The sequence below is a fragment of the Athene noctua genome, chromosome 2 (assembly GCF_965140245.1).
Source record: "Athene noctua chromosome 2, bAthNoc1.hap1.1, whole genome shotgun sequence".
Taxonomy (NCBI): domain Eukaryota; kingdom Metazoa; phylum Chordata; class Aves; order Strigiformes; family Strigidae; genus Athene; species Athene noctua.
The window spans coordinates 22,748,441-22,762,855 of record NC_134038.1 but is presented as its reverse complement, the minus strand read 5'-3'; the positions used below and the strand labels follow the sequence as shown (position 1 = coordinate 22,762,855).

At 34.2% G+C, this 14,415-nt stretch overlaps 1 protein-coding gene across 49 annotated transcripts in view; it reads left to right on the top strand.

Moving 5' to 3' along the window:
- RIMS2 (regulating synaptic membrane exocytosis 2) overlaps positions 1-14,415 on the top strand; it is a 489,731-nt gene that overhangs the window by 160,179 nt on the left and 315,137 nt on the right. The gene's annotated exons all lie outside the window — the stretch shown is intronic.

The following is a 14,415-nucleotide window of genomic DNA, read 5'->3' as shown; positions in this document are numbered from 1 at the left end:
CATTCTTCATTTAGAGTTTAGTGTACAAATACTGTGCTCAGATGTTCTATTTGTAGCAGTATGCCTTGCGACGTCACAGTTGCTTTGGGCAATATTCAGATTAACACATCATTGCATAATGGCGAGTATCCTTTGTGGCTAAAATTGATACAAACTGTACAGAACAGTATCAGTCCAATTTTACCATTGCAGTATATATTAACAGCTTTTGTCTGAGAATGGAAAGCAGAATTGCCTAAACCTGATTTCTCCCACGACACGTTATTACTTGTTACAGACATGTGAACTTGTTGTCTAGGTTGGCCACACAGGGGCATAAGATAACTTATATATTCTGCCCCAAAAGAGTACAAAGGTTATTCACAAATTCTGTGTACACCAGAGACTTAGGAATGGCCCGTGTTTTGAAATTAGACACAGTTTAAAAAAGTAAACTGTATTTTCTTTCATTAAATTAAAACACAATATTTTTAAACAATCTTAAAGAGTTTTTGCCTTTTTAATCCCTTGGTGAGCATTTTTTACATAAATACACTGATTTTCAAAAGGTTACTAAAATACTTAATAAATTAGTTTGTTCATGAAACCAGTTATTTACACAGAAAATACCACTTTAGCAGAAAAATATGATTTTTTTTATTACTCAATTTTTAATTTTGTTTCCTAAATATACCTATGAGCTATTTACTAATGCTTCATTTTATAATGAAGCCATTACATGATGTCACGAATTACTGGAACAGATAATTGTTATTTGTCATGGTGCAAATAATGATTACTTTGACATTGGAGGAAAAAGATAATTTTCTGTTCCTTGTTGGGAAACAATTTTGTTGAGATATTTCTGTAGGATAAATTTGAGGTTTTCTTCTGTCTCTGTATCAGTTCAACAAAGCAGAGGTTTGTTATAATTCTGAGAGAATGTTGCATTTCCAAATATTAGTAGTCTAAGAGCCAACAATAAAAACACATGGATGCCTTTAGAACAGAGAGTATATTGTCCATATTCTGACATACAGTAGTGAATAATAACTGAAACAGCCTCTTCTCACTTTAAAAAACTACCTTTAAAAATGCAGTTTGTTGGAATTTTCACATCTGCTCCCTTTTCACCTCCATACTAGATGCATATAATACTGTTTTAAATAATTTCCTGAAGATTGCAGCTGATGTGGTTTCTTAATTGAAAAAAACATGCAATGTTGGGAAAAATATCCAGAACTTTTGTTTGTATTCCTACTATGTATTTTTTCCTTTATGAGTTAAAGGCATAGCAAAGCTATTTCTTCTCCTGGTTCTCATCTGTTTGTGTCATACATCAGACACAGTCAGAATTCTAAAACTAAGCTAACGCCAGCCCTAGCCGTCTGTATTACTTCAGAGAGGTTATCCATGTCTAATGATCTTTTATCTTTCTTCCAAAAATTAGAGGCATAAGCCATATTCAGGTGAATCCCTATGTTCACATATATATAAAAACTTCTGTAAACATGAGGGGAAGACTGACTGGGACAGCAAGTAGTATATAAAAGGCAGAGAGAGACTCTTACAGTTGTGTGTTTGGTCTTTTTTGCACCTTTGCCACGCGTCCCTCTCACAGAGCACTTCATGTCCTCTTTGAGTAGCGAGTAAGTGTATCTAACACCATCTGTCCTTTACCCCTTGATTTGGTACTTTGGGAGAAAGTAGGACAAGTAGCATGAGTTTTTAAATCTTCACATCTTTCTATTTCCCTTGGAGGAGGCAAGTGAACATACTAACTTGCCCCAAAGCTATTTCCTTCTGAGAAGTTCAATATTCCATCCTGTCTTGGCAACTGTGGGTTTTGGGGTTTGTTTTTTAAATCCCTATTTCTAGGAAAAACCATCCCTGTAACATCCTGTTACAGATATTTTCAGAGAGAGAAAAGTAAGAGATTTCCTTACAGAACCATTTCTCTTCCCATCTCTTCCAGCTCTGGAGAGAGATACCTTCTGTTACTTCCACCTCAGATGCTACAGATTTAATAAGGTGACATATGTTTCCTCCATGAATCTCACAGAGCTGTGGATATTTGCAGCCATAACAGGTTTCTCTCTATTCTCATTGTGCATCAGCTGCTGTTTTCTGATGATGGTAATAAAATCCTAGCTGGCATATGATCTTAACCTCCCACCAGGAAGAAAAAAGAGGATGGGTCAGAGGTGGATAATTTATCTCAATTCAAATAGTATGTTAAATCAACAAATTTAAATCACCCTAAATTTGGAGATGATTAAACATGCCTTAAAACTTGATTTTTTTTTTTTTTTTCCTCACCTGGGTGGAAGCAACAGAAATCTGAGCTATATTTGACTTAGCAAGTGCAGCATTTTTAATCAGAACTTATAAAAAGAATCTCTTTCCATTCTTGAATAACTCAGATAATTTCTGTCATTCCTCAGAACATCCACATAAGATGTGGGTACTACCTTTTTTTTTTTTTTTTTCTGGAAGAAAAGGCAGAGGCCATGATATTAAAAAATGACTAGCGCTTTTGTGTACTCATCTTGAAACATTTTGAAGAGATTTGTTCAATGACAAGAGCCCAGTAGTTTATGAAAACTGTATGTTCCAACATGGGCATCCCGAAATCAAAGTTGCTAATCATGACCCTTGATTAGGTAATAGATATATTTGGGAATAGATTGAGCTGTGATGATTGAAACAATAACCAGCCCCAGCTACTCTTCTTCAGGTTGCAGTCACTCCAGTAAAACTGGCACGAATGCTATGTGAATCTGCTCCATACTGCCTCAGTTTAGAGTTTGGTGTATTGGTGTGAGGCAAAGGCAATACGACAGATCATTTGCTGTAACTGGTCAGACTCATATTCATAAATATTTAAGTTTTCCCACCTGTCTGGTCGAAAATTCCTGTGAGAGTCTTCAACAGTCCTACTTTGATCAGTACCAAGTATGTAAAAAAAAAGGTTAACAGCACTAATGTAGTTCCTCACCTTGTTTTATTCCTTTTTTTATCCTTTCAACTCTTTTCCTTTTGGGTCAGTAAATTAAATCACATGAACATTTATGGCAGAGTGTACCTACTAATGTCAGTATTCATTTACCAGGTCAGTAGTAGTATTATAATGCATTGTGGAAACACGGGACTTCTAAAAGCAAAACTTTTCCATATCAGATCTAAGATATGTCTTTGCGTTCCTTGATAGAGAAGTTGTGCCAGCTGCTCCTGCCACCATTACTGACTCACTGAAGCAGTGGAATGGAGGAAGACCACTTCTGTTGGTGTGGGTCCTGCTCTTTCTTGATGTATTTCTTTTTCTCTTTTTAATCTTTTTGGCATAGTGTGATTCTGGGTAGGAAGAGAATTAGAAGGGAAAACAAACCCATTTTAAACTCTAATATCACTGCTTACTGGTGGACAGAATAGCAAATTGGGAAGTTTGGCTCTGTAGGTCTGATTATACTGGGAAGGATGGAAGAGAACAGGATTGCAGCTGCACTGCTTGCTTCCTATCAGGTGAGACAGGGCTGTCCTACCAGTTACTAACTGTGGATGTAGCGTCCCTTTAGATTTCTCAGGAGTATACTCTTGATTTTACACTATAATGGTAAGCATGAAGGTTTACTCATAGAAAACACTGTGTTTCAAAACAGTTCAAGAAAGATTGGAATCTGAGCCTCAGGAGATTTACAAGGTTCTGAGAAAAGGAATAAAAAATGTAATAATGGCCCCTGAAAAACTGTGAAATCCGAGATGAGTACGGAGGTAACAGTATCATTTTAGCTTTACCCTGAGATAAAAGTTTGAAGGGGAAGTTGGAAGTATTTCAAGTCCTTGGCTTCACTTCAACACGTGCTTTGCAATAGGGAGGCAAAGGCAGCTTTCTGGTAGCTGCTTTTTGATTTCAGTTTTTTTTTTTTTTGTGTGTGTTTTTTTTTTTTTTTGGATAAGAAATAATTATGAGAATGATAAATAAAATAAAAATGCTGTGTATTGGAGAATTTTGTCCCGAATTTGTCTAAGTATGACAGGATTTACAGGTTGAATCGCTGAAACATAACTTTTATTGGGTTTAGAATAAGAATTGAGTTGGATTTATCATACAGAAGTCTGAGTGAATTTTCATGGTGTGTTTATAAGAATGAAATATGTCTTGATTAATATACTTTATCCTCCCTGCATTTTTTTACTTACCTTTCTGATTAAGATATACTTCCAAATTTCTATCTTTTGGTATTCAAGATAATTTTTTATCATGAAATTTCATCAATATTTTCAACAAATTAGTTTTTACTGCATGCCTCTTAGTAATAGCCATATATATTATAATTGGAACAATAACCTTTCCTTGTCAAAGGTGCACAAAATTAAGTTGACAAAGAAGGTAATACAATTATGATAATTGCTTTAAAATAGTTACAATTTTAAATTTATAAAATAATACACAAAGTTATAGAGAAATACTCTAAAACACAGGCTTAGTATGTGGTTTAACTATTGTCCACTGAAGATGGGACCTTTTGGCATGTATTATGTACGTATATTTTTAAGTAAATAAATCACTTCATTATTAAATAAGTAGTAGAATAATGAAGTGAGAATATTTGTTGCAAATTTTAGTATTTTTTCTCCATGTAACACATTCAAAATATTATTTTTAAAATGACTTAAGATGATGATGAATAAAACACAGAACCTCAGAATTTCAAGAAGAGTTTACACTCTAATTATTGTTTTATTATCTCTAGTCCTACAAAATTTATTTGCAAGTATAGATATGTAAACATAATTAAAAACACCTAGGATAACATTAAAAACTTTGGCTGAAACAGCAAGCATAAAATCTCTCCTCCCCTCTTACCTTCTCCTGTTCTATACACCAATGTTTCTCTTTACATGTATGGATTTTTCTAGTGTTATTTTTTATGTTTTTGTTCCTGTGTCTTCATATTGCACTCAGAGCAGGTGCATTTTGCATGAATGGTAGGACCCTAGTCAGCATTTCATTCACTTGAGGACTTTCATTTCTCACTACTGATGGTGGCATTGTTCTGCTGTAAAATTACAAGAAAAATGTGGGTTTTAGAGAGGACCCAAGTTTTCTAGCTCTTCAGTATCACAGTGACTCTAACAATGTTTGATCATTATTCAAATAACCTGCAGTAAAAGCTTCTAAGTGCCTTGTTTTCAAGTACTCTTCCAATAGAACCCGCTTCATCTAACTGTCATACTTTTGGAAGATTTGGAAAAGTGTCAGGGAGGACAGAAAAGATTTTAAAATGAAGTAAGAATTATGATCTTAAACAGCAGTTTGAATAATTTATGCGCACAAAAGCTTGCTTGCACTTAGCATAGAACTTTAATGTTAACGTATGCTCATTTGTAGGACATAGCATAATCATGGTATGTACTCCTGTAATAATAATTCAAATCTCTTGCTTTAGAATAAAGCACGAGAAGAGTGTATTAGTGTCATTCAGTCGAAGAACTGGCATGTACAGGGGTCTGAATTCTACACCTGCCACTGCCACCATCTGCTCTGTAGTGCCAGGAAAATCATGTAAACTTCACTGATGGAGTTTTCTGGGATCTATTTCATACCTAACACTTCATGGGAGTTTCTGAAGTTTAACTTATAAATATTTGTAAAGGTCTTCATGATCCTGGGTCTGTAAGTATACACAACTGAAAGATCTAATTAAATTTACATTCTATTTTCTGAGAATTTCGGCTCATCTTTATATTTTAGGCCATAATATCTTAGAGATACGTAAAGATTTTGTGTCATACCCTTCATTGCACTAAGGATGCCCTCTGTCATACCAGCTGCAAACTACACCATATTACTAGCTACGTTATTTCCTTATATACTGTCAGCTACACAACTGATGTGTCCTCACTACAATGATTTTTGCCTTGGGCTAGGTCTTTCAGAAGTTATTTTCATTGATTTAAGAATTGAACATAATTTCTCAATTCTGTATTCATATACAAATAAAGCAAATATATTTGTATTTGCAAATAAATTCTTAACAAGTGTGGCAATAAGCATGTTTGATTATATGTGCCAAGTGTAATGGAGACATTAAAAAATTGAGTAACTATACAAGATACACAGAGAGTATGCTCACAAGGTTGCACTGGTGTGCAGATTTACCCTGTTCTGTTAAGCACACAAAAAAGCCATTAATTCTGCAGGGGAGTTTGTGTGCCCTCCTGATGGTAAATTGGGGGAAAATCTGTAGATCTGCATTTTTGTGGATTTTACTGCTGTAGTACTTCCATGCAACTAATGCAAAGGGATCTTTACTGGGTTCTGGTCTGTTGATGTAATACGCTATGAATAAATCTGTACTTTAGAGTTTACAGCTAAATATAGAAATAAATACAGCTGAAAAATTTGAATATTTCCTACTTACCTTTAGTTGGAAAACCTTTTGAATAATCACTGGTGTCTAAATGCTGTCTCAATAGTAAATTTTCTACTGAAGTCATGCAAGGTACATTAATCAGTATTTCATTTTGATTGCATATAGGTGATATCTGAAGTGCTATTGTGTCATATAGAAAAAAGTTTGTTGCATATATTTACTTTTGATTGGAGGAAGAGGATATTGAAACAACAGTTTAGATCTGATGGAGAACTAATATTGAATCTCCTGCTGCTTCAGCTGAAGTGAGATGAGCTAACTAAAATGAACAAAGAAAAATATTTTTTTAAATAGGGCTTTGGCAATACATCAGTTTTACTTGAATTCTGGGAGTTTCATTACAACAATTTCAAATTTGGAGTGGTGTGTTAGCAACGTGATATGGTTTTGTCTCCAGAAAATAATGTTAGTTCATTGTAATTGCCATGAAAATGTGTGGAAGAAGTACACTGAAATCTAAGGAGTGCAACAGAGTGGAGATAAGATAGGAAATGGAGTTTATCATATAGACCTGTTCACTGACTTGCAGTGTGTTATTTCTGTCTCTTGCCTATCTCTATTTTTTCCTTCTCCTGCTTCAGTTCTCTCCCCTGACAAGAAAATACTGCAAAATAATAGAATATCCTCAATAAATCTTGTGTCATGCACCCCTCATGTAATGCAAAATTTCACTATGGCAATAGAATGGAATATTTCATTATCTCCGTGTACCTAAATAACACATTTCAGAAACCTTAATTTATTTTCTGGTTACTTTGTATGGGGATGAATCTCATTCTATTGCATAACAAAAGCACTTCATTCAAAGTTTGAAATCTTTCCCTGCTCATATCAGTACTTTGTTTCAGTTTTTCAAATGATTTTGCACTAACAACCATTGATGCATTTTTTATTTTCTAGAAGAGAATGTGCCACTTTAAGTTATATAATCAAAACCCAGAGAAGGTAAAGTGTTTTCAGGCCAATATATTAATATCAGATTTTTATCAGCACTGTATTGGATTAGTCTATGTACTGAGCAGAAAGAAAATTTTTTTCTCTATTATTTTGACAGGTTTTGCTCTTTTCTATTTAGAGTGTGCTTTAGCAAAGACTGAACTGGATACACTGAAAAAATATAAGAAGATTCTACAATGATTAATTTTAATGCACTTTATACTGATTGCAAACTGACTAATGCCAGCATGAAACTGATATAGTCATAGTAGGGATCTTTGAGCATAGACCCATGTACATGGACTTTGCCTGTAGACAAAACCTGTTGGGAAGTCCAAGTTCAAAACATTACTGAACTGGAAGAAGGCGTTTATAAGAGCAGCTGTGAGGAAGGACACTGTCAATATTACAGCAGAAGTTTGTATTAACTCTGCAGTGAATGCATAGCCTCTATTTCACCTGATTATATTTTTCTGTCTATGATATACTTTGTGCTGATTAGCTGCACTTTCTGCTGCAGGGCCTGCTGCATTTTATTTGTGGTATATAATCATGTATAATAAATAAGGCAGTGTGAATATTTAACCATGAATGATACTACGTTTATACAGATATCCATGTATTATCATGGATTAATTATGGTTCCATAGTTAATGTTAAATCCTTTTTTTCCCCCTTTTAAGCAGAAAATTTAACTTTGTTGCTTGTATGAAGAAAAACAAAAATCTCAGGTATTCTTAGCATTCTCTCAGGAAAGTTAGATTTGTCTGAGTATCTTGAAGCATCTCTAATCCTGTAAAACAGTATTTTAAATATGTGCATACTGGGTCATATTTTTTCCGAACTCTGTACAAACAGTACAAGGAATAAGGTACTAATATAATGCCTTTCAGTTTATTTGTAGTGATATGATCTGCTAACTAAAAGAGACTAAACGGCTAACTACAGATTGCTTTCCATGAATTGTTATTGACCTTAATTAGTCAATAGAGATTGTTTATACTCTGGTGGTTTAATTATTTTAAGGTATATATACAGAAATAGTTTATTTGTTAAGAGGATTACAATATCTTCTGTTTTCCTCAGTAAATCTAATACAATAGGTATACATTTTGCCATGAAAAGCTCCTACAGTATTCCTCCCAAGCATCCTTCTCTAAACCGTCTTTTTATATGTTGATGAGAATTTTGGCTTCTAGTGAACTAGTTGGAAAAAGGAGCTTTATATTTGAACTCTTAGTGATGGAACATATGTTTATTGAATGTCACTCAGGAACTGAGATTGAGTTAATATAGACTTTTAGAAAATAACAGTGAACTGAAGGGGACTGACCATGACTGGCATGCTATAACCTAATTAAATAGGTTTTGAACACCATCTTAGGTTTTGTGTAGTATTTCTAACTGTTAAATACAAGATGGAACGTGCTGTCCTGAACGACTCTGAGACACTGACACTGGGATCATTCTGCATAATTCTGGACATACGTTTTTCGCAAATCTAGATTCAGAAAAGCAATAATAGGAGATAAAAATTCCAGTAGAAAATAGTGTAAAGGAATGGAAATATGTCCAAGTTGGTTTAGTTAGAGCTGGAAAGAGACAGATTAGCAGCATGTATATGTATTAGTTACTTAAACAGCTAGAAGGAAAGAGATTTATTTAGGATGTTTTAAAAAAAATCCTGAAGTGTGATGTAACCAATAGAAGGTTTTGACTGAATGCCCATGGAAATTTCTTAGTCTACTACATCATAGAACAAATCACATAGGAAATGGTATAAGCCTTAAAACAGTAAAAACTGAAATTAGATTGAGAAAACTCTAGAAAATGGCCTGTGGGGAAAGATCCTTCATTGTCATGGAAACAAACTAGATTATCTAATAAATGTTTTCCATCTCTAGCGGTGTTCTATTTTTACCGTTTATTTTCAGGTGAAGTTAGAAGAGGGAGGCATTTTGGATTATTTTTACTGTATGGCAATACAGTATAGTATACTAACAGCTGAGATTTCATTACTATCTCTGGAAGTTTATCTTTCATTGAGGAGGAATTATTGTTTACAGTACATGAATGCCTAATTAAAACACATGAGCTAAATAGCATTGCAAATACTATTGCTACTATCTCTGTTGTCGTCTTCATCACTTCTATTATATTTTGCGAATTCTACTTTCAGTCCAATGAAAGGCAAATTGAAGAACTGAAACTAAAATTAGTTAATTTTATTTATTCTTTATCTAAACTATCCGTTTGAGAAGAAAGACCTTGTTTTCAGAAAAAAATATTTGGACCATTGTCTCTATGTTACCTTTTACACAAATTTTTACAGAGTAAATTATTTGCTTGGAACATTCTCTAAAAAATAATATTACAGACAAAATATGTGCTTCTTCCCATAAGGTTAAAAATTAATTTCACCTAGCACCAACCTAACACCCTTTTTTTCCAAAGAGGTAACTGTTACCTGATCACATGAGAAGTTTGTAGTTAAAACATCATCAGATATTGTGTTTGCTTAAATTCCATTTCTATATTTATTCTTTCTTTACAAGACTTAATTCAGTAGTCAAGTATAAATATAAAGAAATAGCAAGAATCCCCAAGGACAGAATGTATAGATTCTGAAGGCATTTTTAATGCTTGATACCCTTATCTGCAGTTTTTAAGTTTTCAGCAGAAAGGTTTTACTGCGGCGGGCGGAGGAAGCAAGCAGCCGATTCAATGTGAATGATAGAGCAAGCTTCAACTTTATTGAAAGAAATCACACCTTATATAAGCACTCTACAATAATCATGCATACTACTCACAAATCTATTGGATACATGTAAAAGGCTACATTATAATGTCCTAGCCCCTTGTGGCATTTCAGACATGTCACAACATCTTCCCGCTTCTGGCCTGCCTTTTTTTACTCAAGGTTGTTTTTACCATCAAGGCCATTGTGTACCTCGGTTTCTCTCTTTGTTAACATAACAGTCCTTTGTTAGCATAACTGTACCCTGGGTTTTTTCTTTTGTTTACCTCAGATGGCTGCAATCAGCTCCTGCAGAGACCCATGCCTTGCTCTCTGCAAGCTGTTCTCCAACATTTTACCATTTCTATTGCTAAAATAGTTCTCAGTTACATAGACATTTTCAGTCAGAGAGTATATTTACAAACATGAAATGGAGCTTGTATTAAAAGTTCAAATCTAGAAGGACTATTTCTAAAGCTAACAACTGAGCCTAAGAAGCTGGTATCCGGCACCAAGAACATTGTAGGTTGCAGAAGGAGATGAGACCTTTGCCCAGCTCTGTCTCCCCTAACTTCAGATACTGATCAAAGCACCATAGGCTTCCTGTGAAATCAGCGGAGAGACATAGATGTTTTAGGACTGAAACCAGCTGACATGTTTTAGGCATTAATTTAAGTGCATTGCTGACCAGAAAAATGAGGTGGTAGTAGCTTCATCTTTTGGGGGAGCTAGCATTTACAGAGGGATGTGAGTGCAAAGGCTGTGATTACCAGTGCTCCCTGAAAATTTCCTTGCTGCCTATATCCTGCCTCAGTGCTCCTGGCTCACATTGCATGCCTAATATTTTACATGCTAAAGATAATTAAACAGTTAATGGTAATTATAATGAAACTCGGAATATTCTGAGAAAAGAAGTGTGAGAAAAATATTAATTGTCTCATATGAATACGACTATTAGATGCACCCAGATTTTGAATCACTTGTCTAAATGAGGTCCATATCCTTGTTATGATGATTTGAGTGGTTACTTTGGCATTACAGTTCATGGAAATATTTAATAATGATACAACTTCTGAAGAAAACAGAAGTTGCTAAAGAATAAATATTTGTGTATAGCATTAATAATTTATTTATTTATTGCTTGGCAAAGGCAGTTCCTTCTACTTAGATTGTAAGTAGATTTATATATTGAAAATAAATCGTTTCTCAAATAGTATGATAGAGAAATGCTATCCTTTTCTTCCCTTAGTAGTTAAGATGCAGTGTCTACATTAAAAAAAAAAAAGTCGTATTCTTTCATCTAGCTATGAAAGAATGGTTGTTGTTGCTATGAAGCTATGGTTGTTGAAAGAAGGAACAGTGCTGCTTAGAGAATAAACCCCAAAGCTTTATTATGTTTAAATTAAATGAAACAAATAATTAAATTCACATTACCACAGCCTGCGTCTGTGAAAACTAAAACTTTGACGTCACTCAAATAAGTCTATTGAAATAAAAAAAAGATCTTTGAACGCTCTTTTAAGTGAGGGTCTAAGCCTGCAGCAATATTTGCTTATCCTTGTATGTTTTGACAGCAGTGGAACTTTTCAGAAGTTAAATTTGTCAGACGATCCATTGCAAACACAATTTAATGTGGTTTGCCAAAAAGGAGCTCTATACTGTATCATTTGCCATAGAAGCAGCTTGTTTCTAACAATTATCAATATACTGCTCTCAGAGTTATTTTTTCAGACGCCTTCACTGTTTAACACCATTCAACTTCCTGCACTTTACAAAGATAGTATGATTTCTAAAGTAAAGAGAAAATACCAAATATAATCTTACACAAAAAATTCTCAGAAAATATTTCAGACTCATAAAAAAATTGTCATAATCACAAAGAGGGTACATTTTAAAATAATATGTTTCAATGTATTCAAATTTCACTTAAATCTGTTCTGCATTTATGTTAGTCTAATGATAACTGTAGTGCAGCCTACCTTTTTATTTCCTTGTGGCTGTCAACAGCAGCTGTTCCAGCCAAACCACTAAAATGAAAAAGAATCAGCGCAAAATACAGTCACATTTTCCAGAATATTAATTTAGGCTTTGTGTGCCAAAAGAAAAATAAGGGTACTAATTCATTAAAAGTAATAAGTGATGCTTGTCAGGTATTTATTTGTCTAACAAGATGGCTACATTGATTCTGACTGTGTTTAAAGAATAGTCGCAGGAGAAAAATTTATTATAAATGTTTAAAAATAAAATTAGGTTTATAATTAGTTGTTTATTTCTGTTTTAACTTTGTTTCTTGTGCTACAGTCTCCAGAACTTTCTCATTTTATAATTTTTTTTTTTTTTTGGTAAAGTGGAAGCCACATAAAATTTAATTGAATAGCTCTAAAATACTGTACAGAGACAGTCACAATTAATTAATTCAAGTTAAAAATGTACTTCACCAAATGCTTCAGGACACATATCCAACTGCACTGTCAGTCTGACTGGTTCCAGATAAGTTTTCTATTCAGTCATCCAGAGATGTAATATTAGACTATAAATTATTGTAAAAATCCATCAAGGATATTTTTCAGTGTATGTGTATGTGTGTGTGTGTGTATATGTATGTATTTATATATACACCCCTAGACATTTTAAAATACATTTGACACAAATTTATGACCATCTTAAAGAAGAATTACTCTTTTTATTTGGTTTACATTTTGAAAAATAAATCTGTGTGTATCTTGTAAATTAAACAGTTCATAAAAATCTGTAGATAACTACTTAGGTAGCTGGTAGATCATGGACACCCACATTTTAATGACTAAATTTACATACTGATTGCAGTTCTGAGAAGATCCTACCAGTTTTGCTGAGCTGAACACCTTGTCCTCTAATATAGTACTGTATGGGATTCCCAAGTGAGGCACCCTTTGATGACGCAGGCATGCTCAGGGGCACACAGGACAAGCAGAGAGCCCTGAGGCCAGCACAAAACACACTGACTGTGGACACGCTCACTCAGAAACACAGCTCAGTTATGAGAATACACACTGCGGTTTGAGATCTTTTGTCCTCCTGTTAGAGAAGGCATAAGGATCTCCTAGAAGATGACTAGCATGAAAGATGCAGAGGAAGAAAGGGAAGTATTGTGAGGGTCAAAGGCTCAAAACTGGATCACGGAGACACCAAGCAGAGCACTCCAGGTAGTGGCCACTGCTCCCAGGAGGCACCCAGAAGGTGGGGGATGCTCCAATCTGAGATGCAATTGAATCAGTGGAAGTAGGAGATGAGGGGAGTGAGCATAGATCGGAAAAATGCCAAAATGCCCAAAGGATTTTGTTTGCTAGTGACATGGATGTCCTGCTTCACCAGGGCGAGGAACCTGTTCGAGTCTTGGAGGAGGGCCATCTGCTTGTTGACTTAGGTATCCCATATACTGCTTAGAAACATAGCAAGTCAAATTCTCAGATTCATAAATTGTCTCATTTGCTATGTAAGAACAGTTAAGGATTAACTTAGTATTTTGTTTCCCACTTCATGAACTACATACAAGGAAATTGTCATTGTTCTGAAATCTAAGTTCTTGTAAGTAAGCAACATTATCTTGCTTTCTCATCTTTGACTCCGCACCACCAGCATAACCAGCTTCTATTTTCTGATTTTAAGATATTGTTGATTAGAAGGTGGGGCAAGCAGTTAAATCTATTTTTCTCTTTTATGTGTTATGTATAGTTATTTATGCACATATGTAATAAAATCTGGCAGCAGCACTTTAAAAATATTCATTAGCTCTCAGAGTAAGAAACAAGTAACCATTTCCATTTCAGTTCATTTCCTGTAAATACGAAGCTTACAAAATTTCAAGCCACAAATTAAGTATTAAAAGCAATATGCTGTAGAAAGATGCTATTAAATTGGAAAAAATAAAGGAATCTTTATAGATTGATTGAAAGTGGATATAATTAATAGTTTATCTGTTTGGTTTTACTTTGATACATTGTTTTATATATAGTCCCTGTCTTTTACATGAAATGCTGATATTTCAACAACCATAGTTGAACATTTTCTTAGCTGTTGGTATGTACTGCATAAAATTTATTTGCTAAGCAACATGAAGGTTTTTTTGTGTGGTTTTTTTTTTTTTTGTTTGTTTGTTTTTTGTTTTTTTGTGAAAAGATACAGTAATAAAACGTTCCAGGTCTCTGTTGATGGAGACATTGGAGGAAGAAATGGAAAGCAAAATTATTATATAGTACCGAGATAAGTATCATCCAGCTTTTTGAGCAAATGGACTGAGTGTTGTATCTTAAAAATGTCAACAGATCACAGTCATAACTTGAAGGC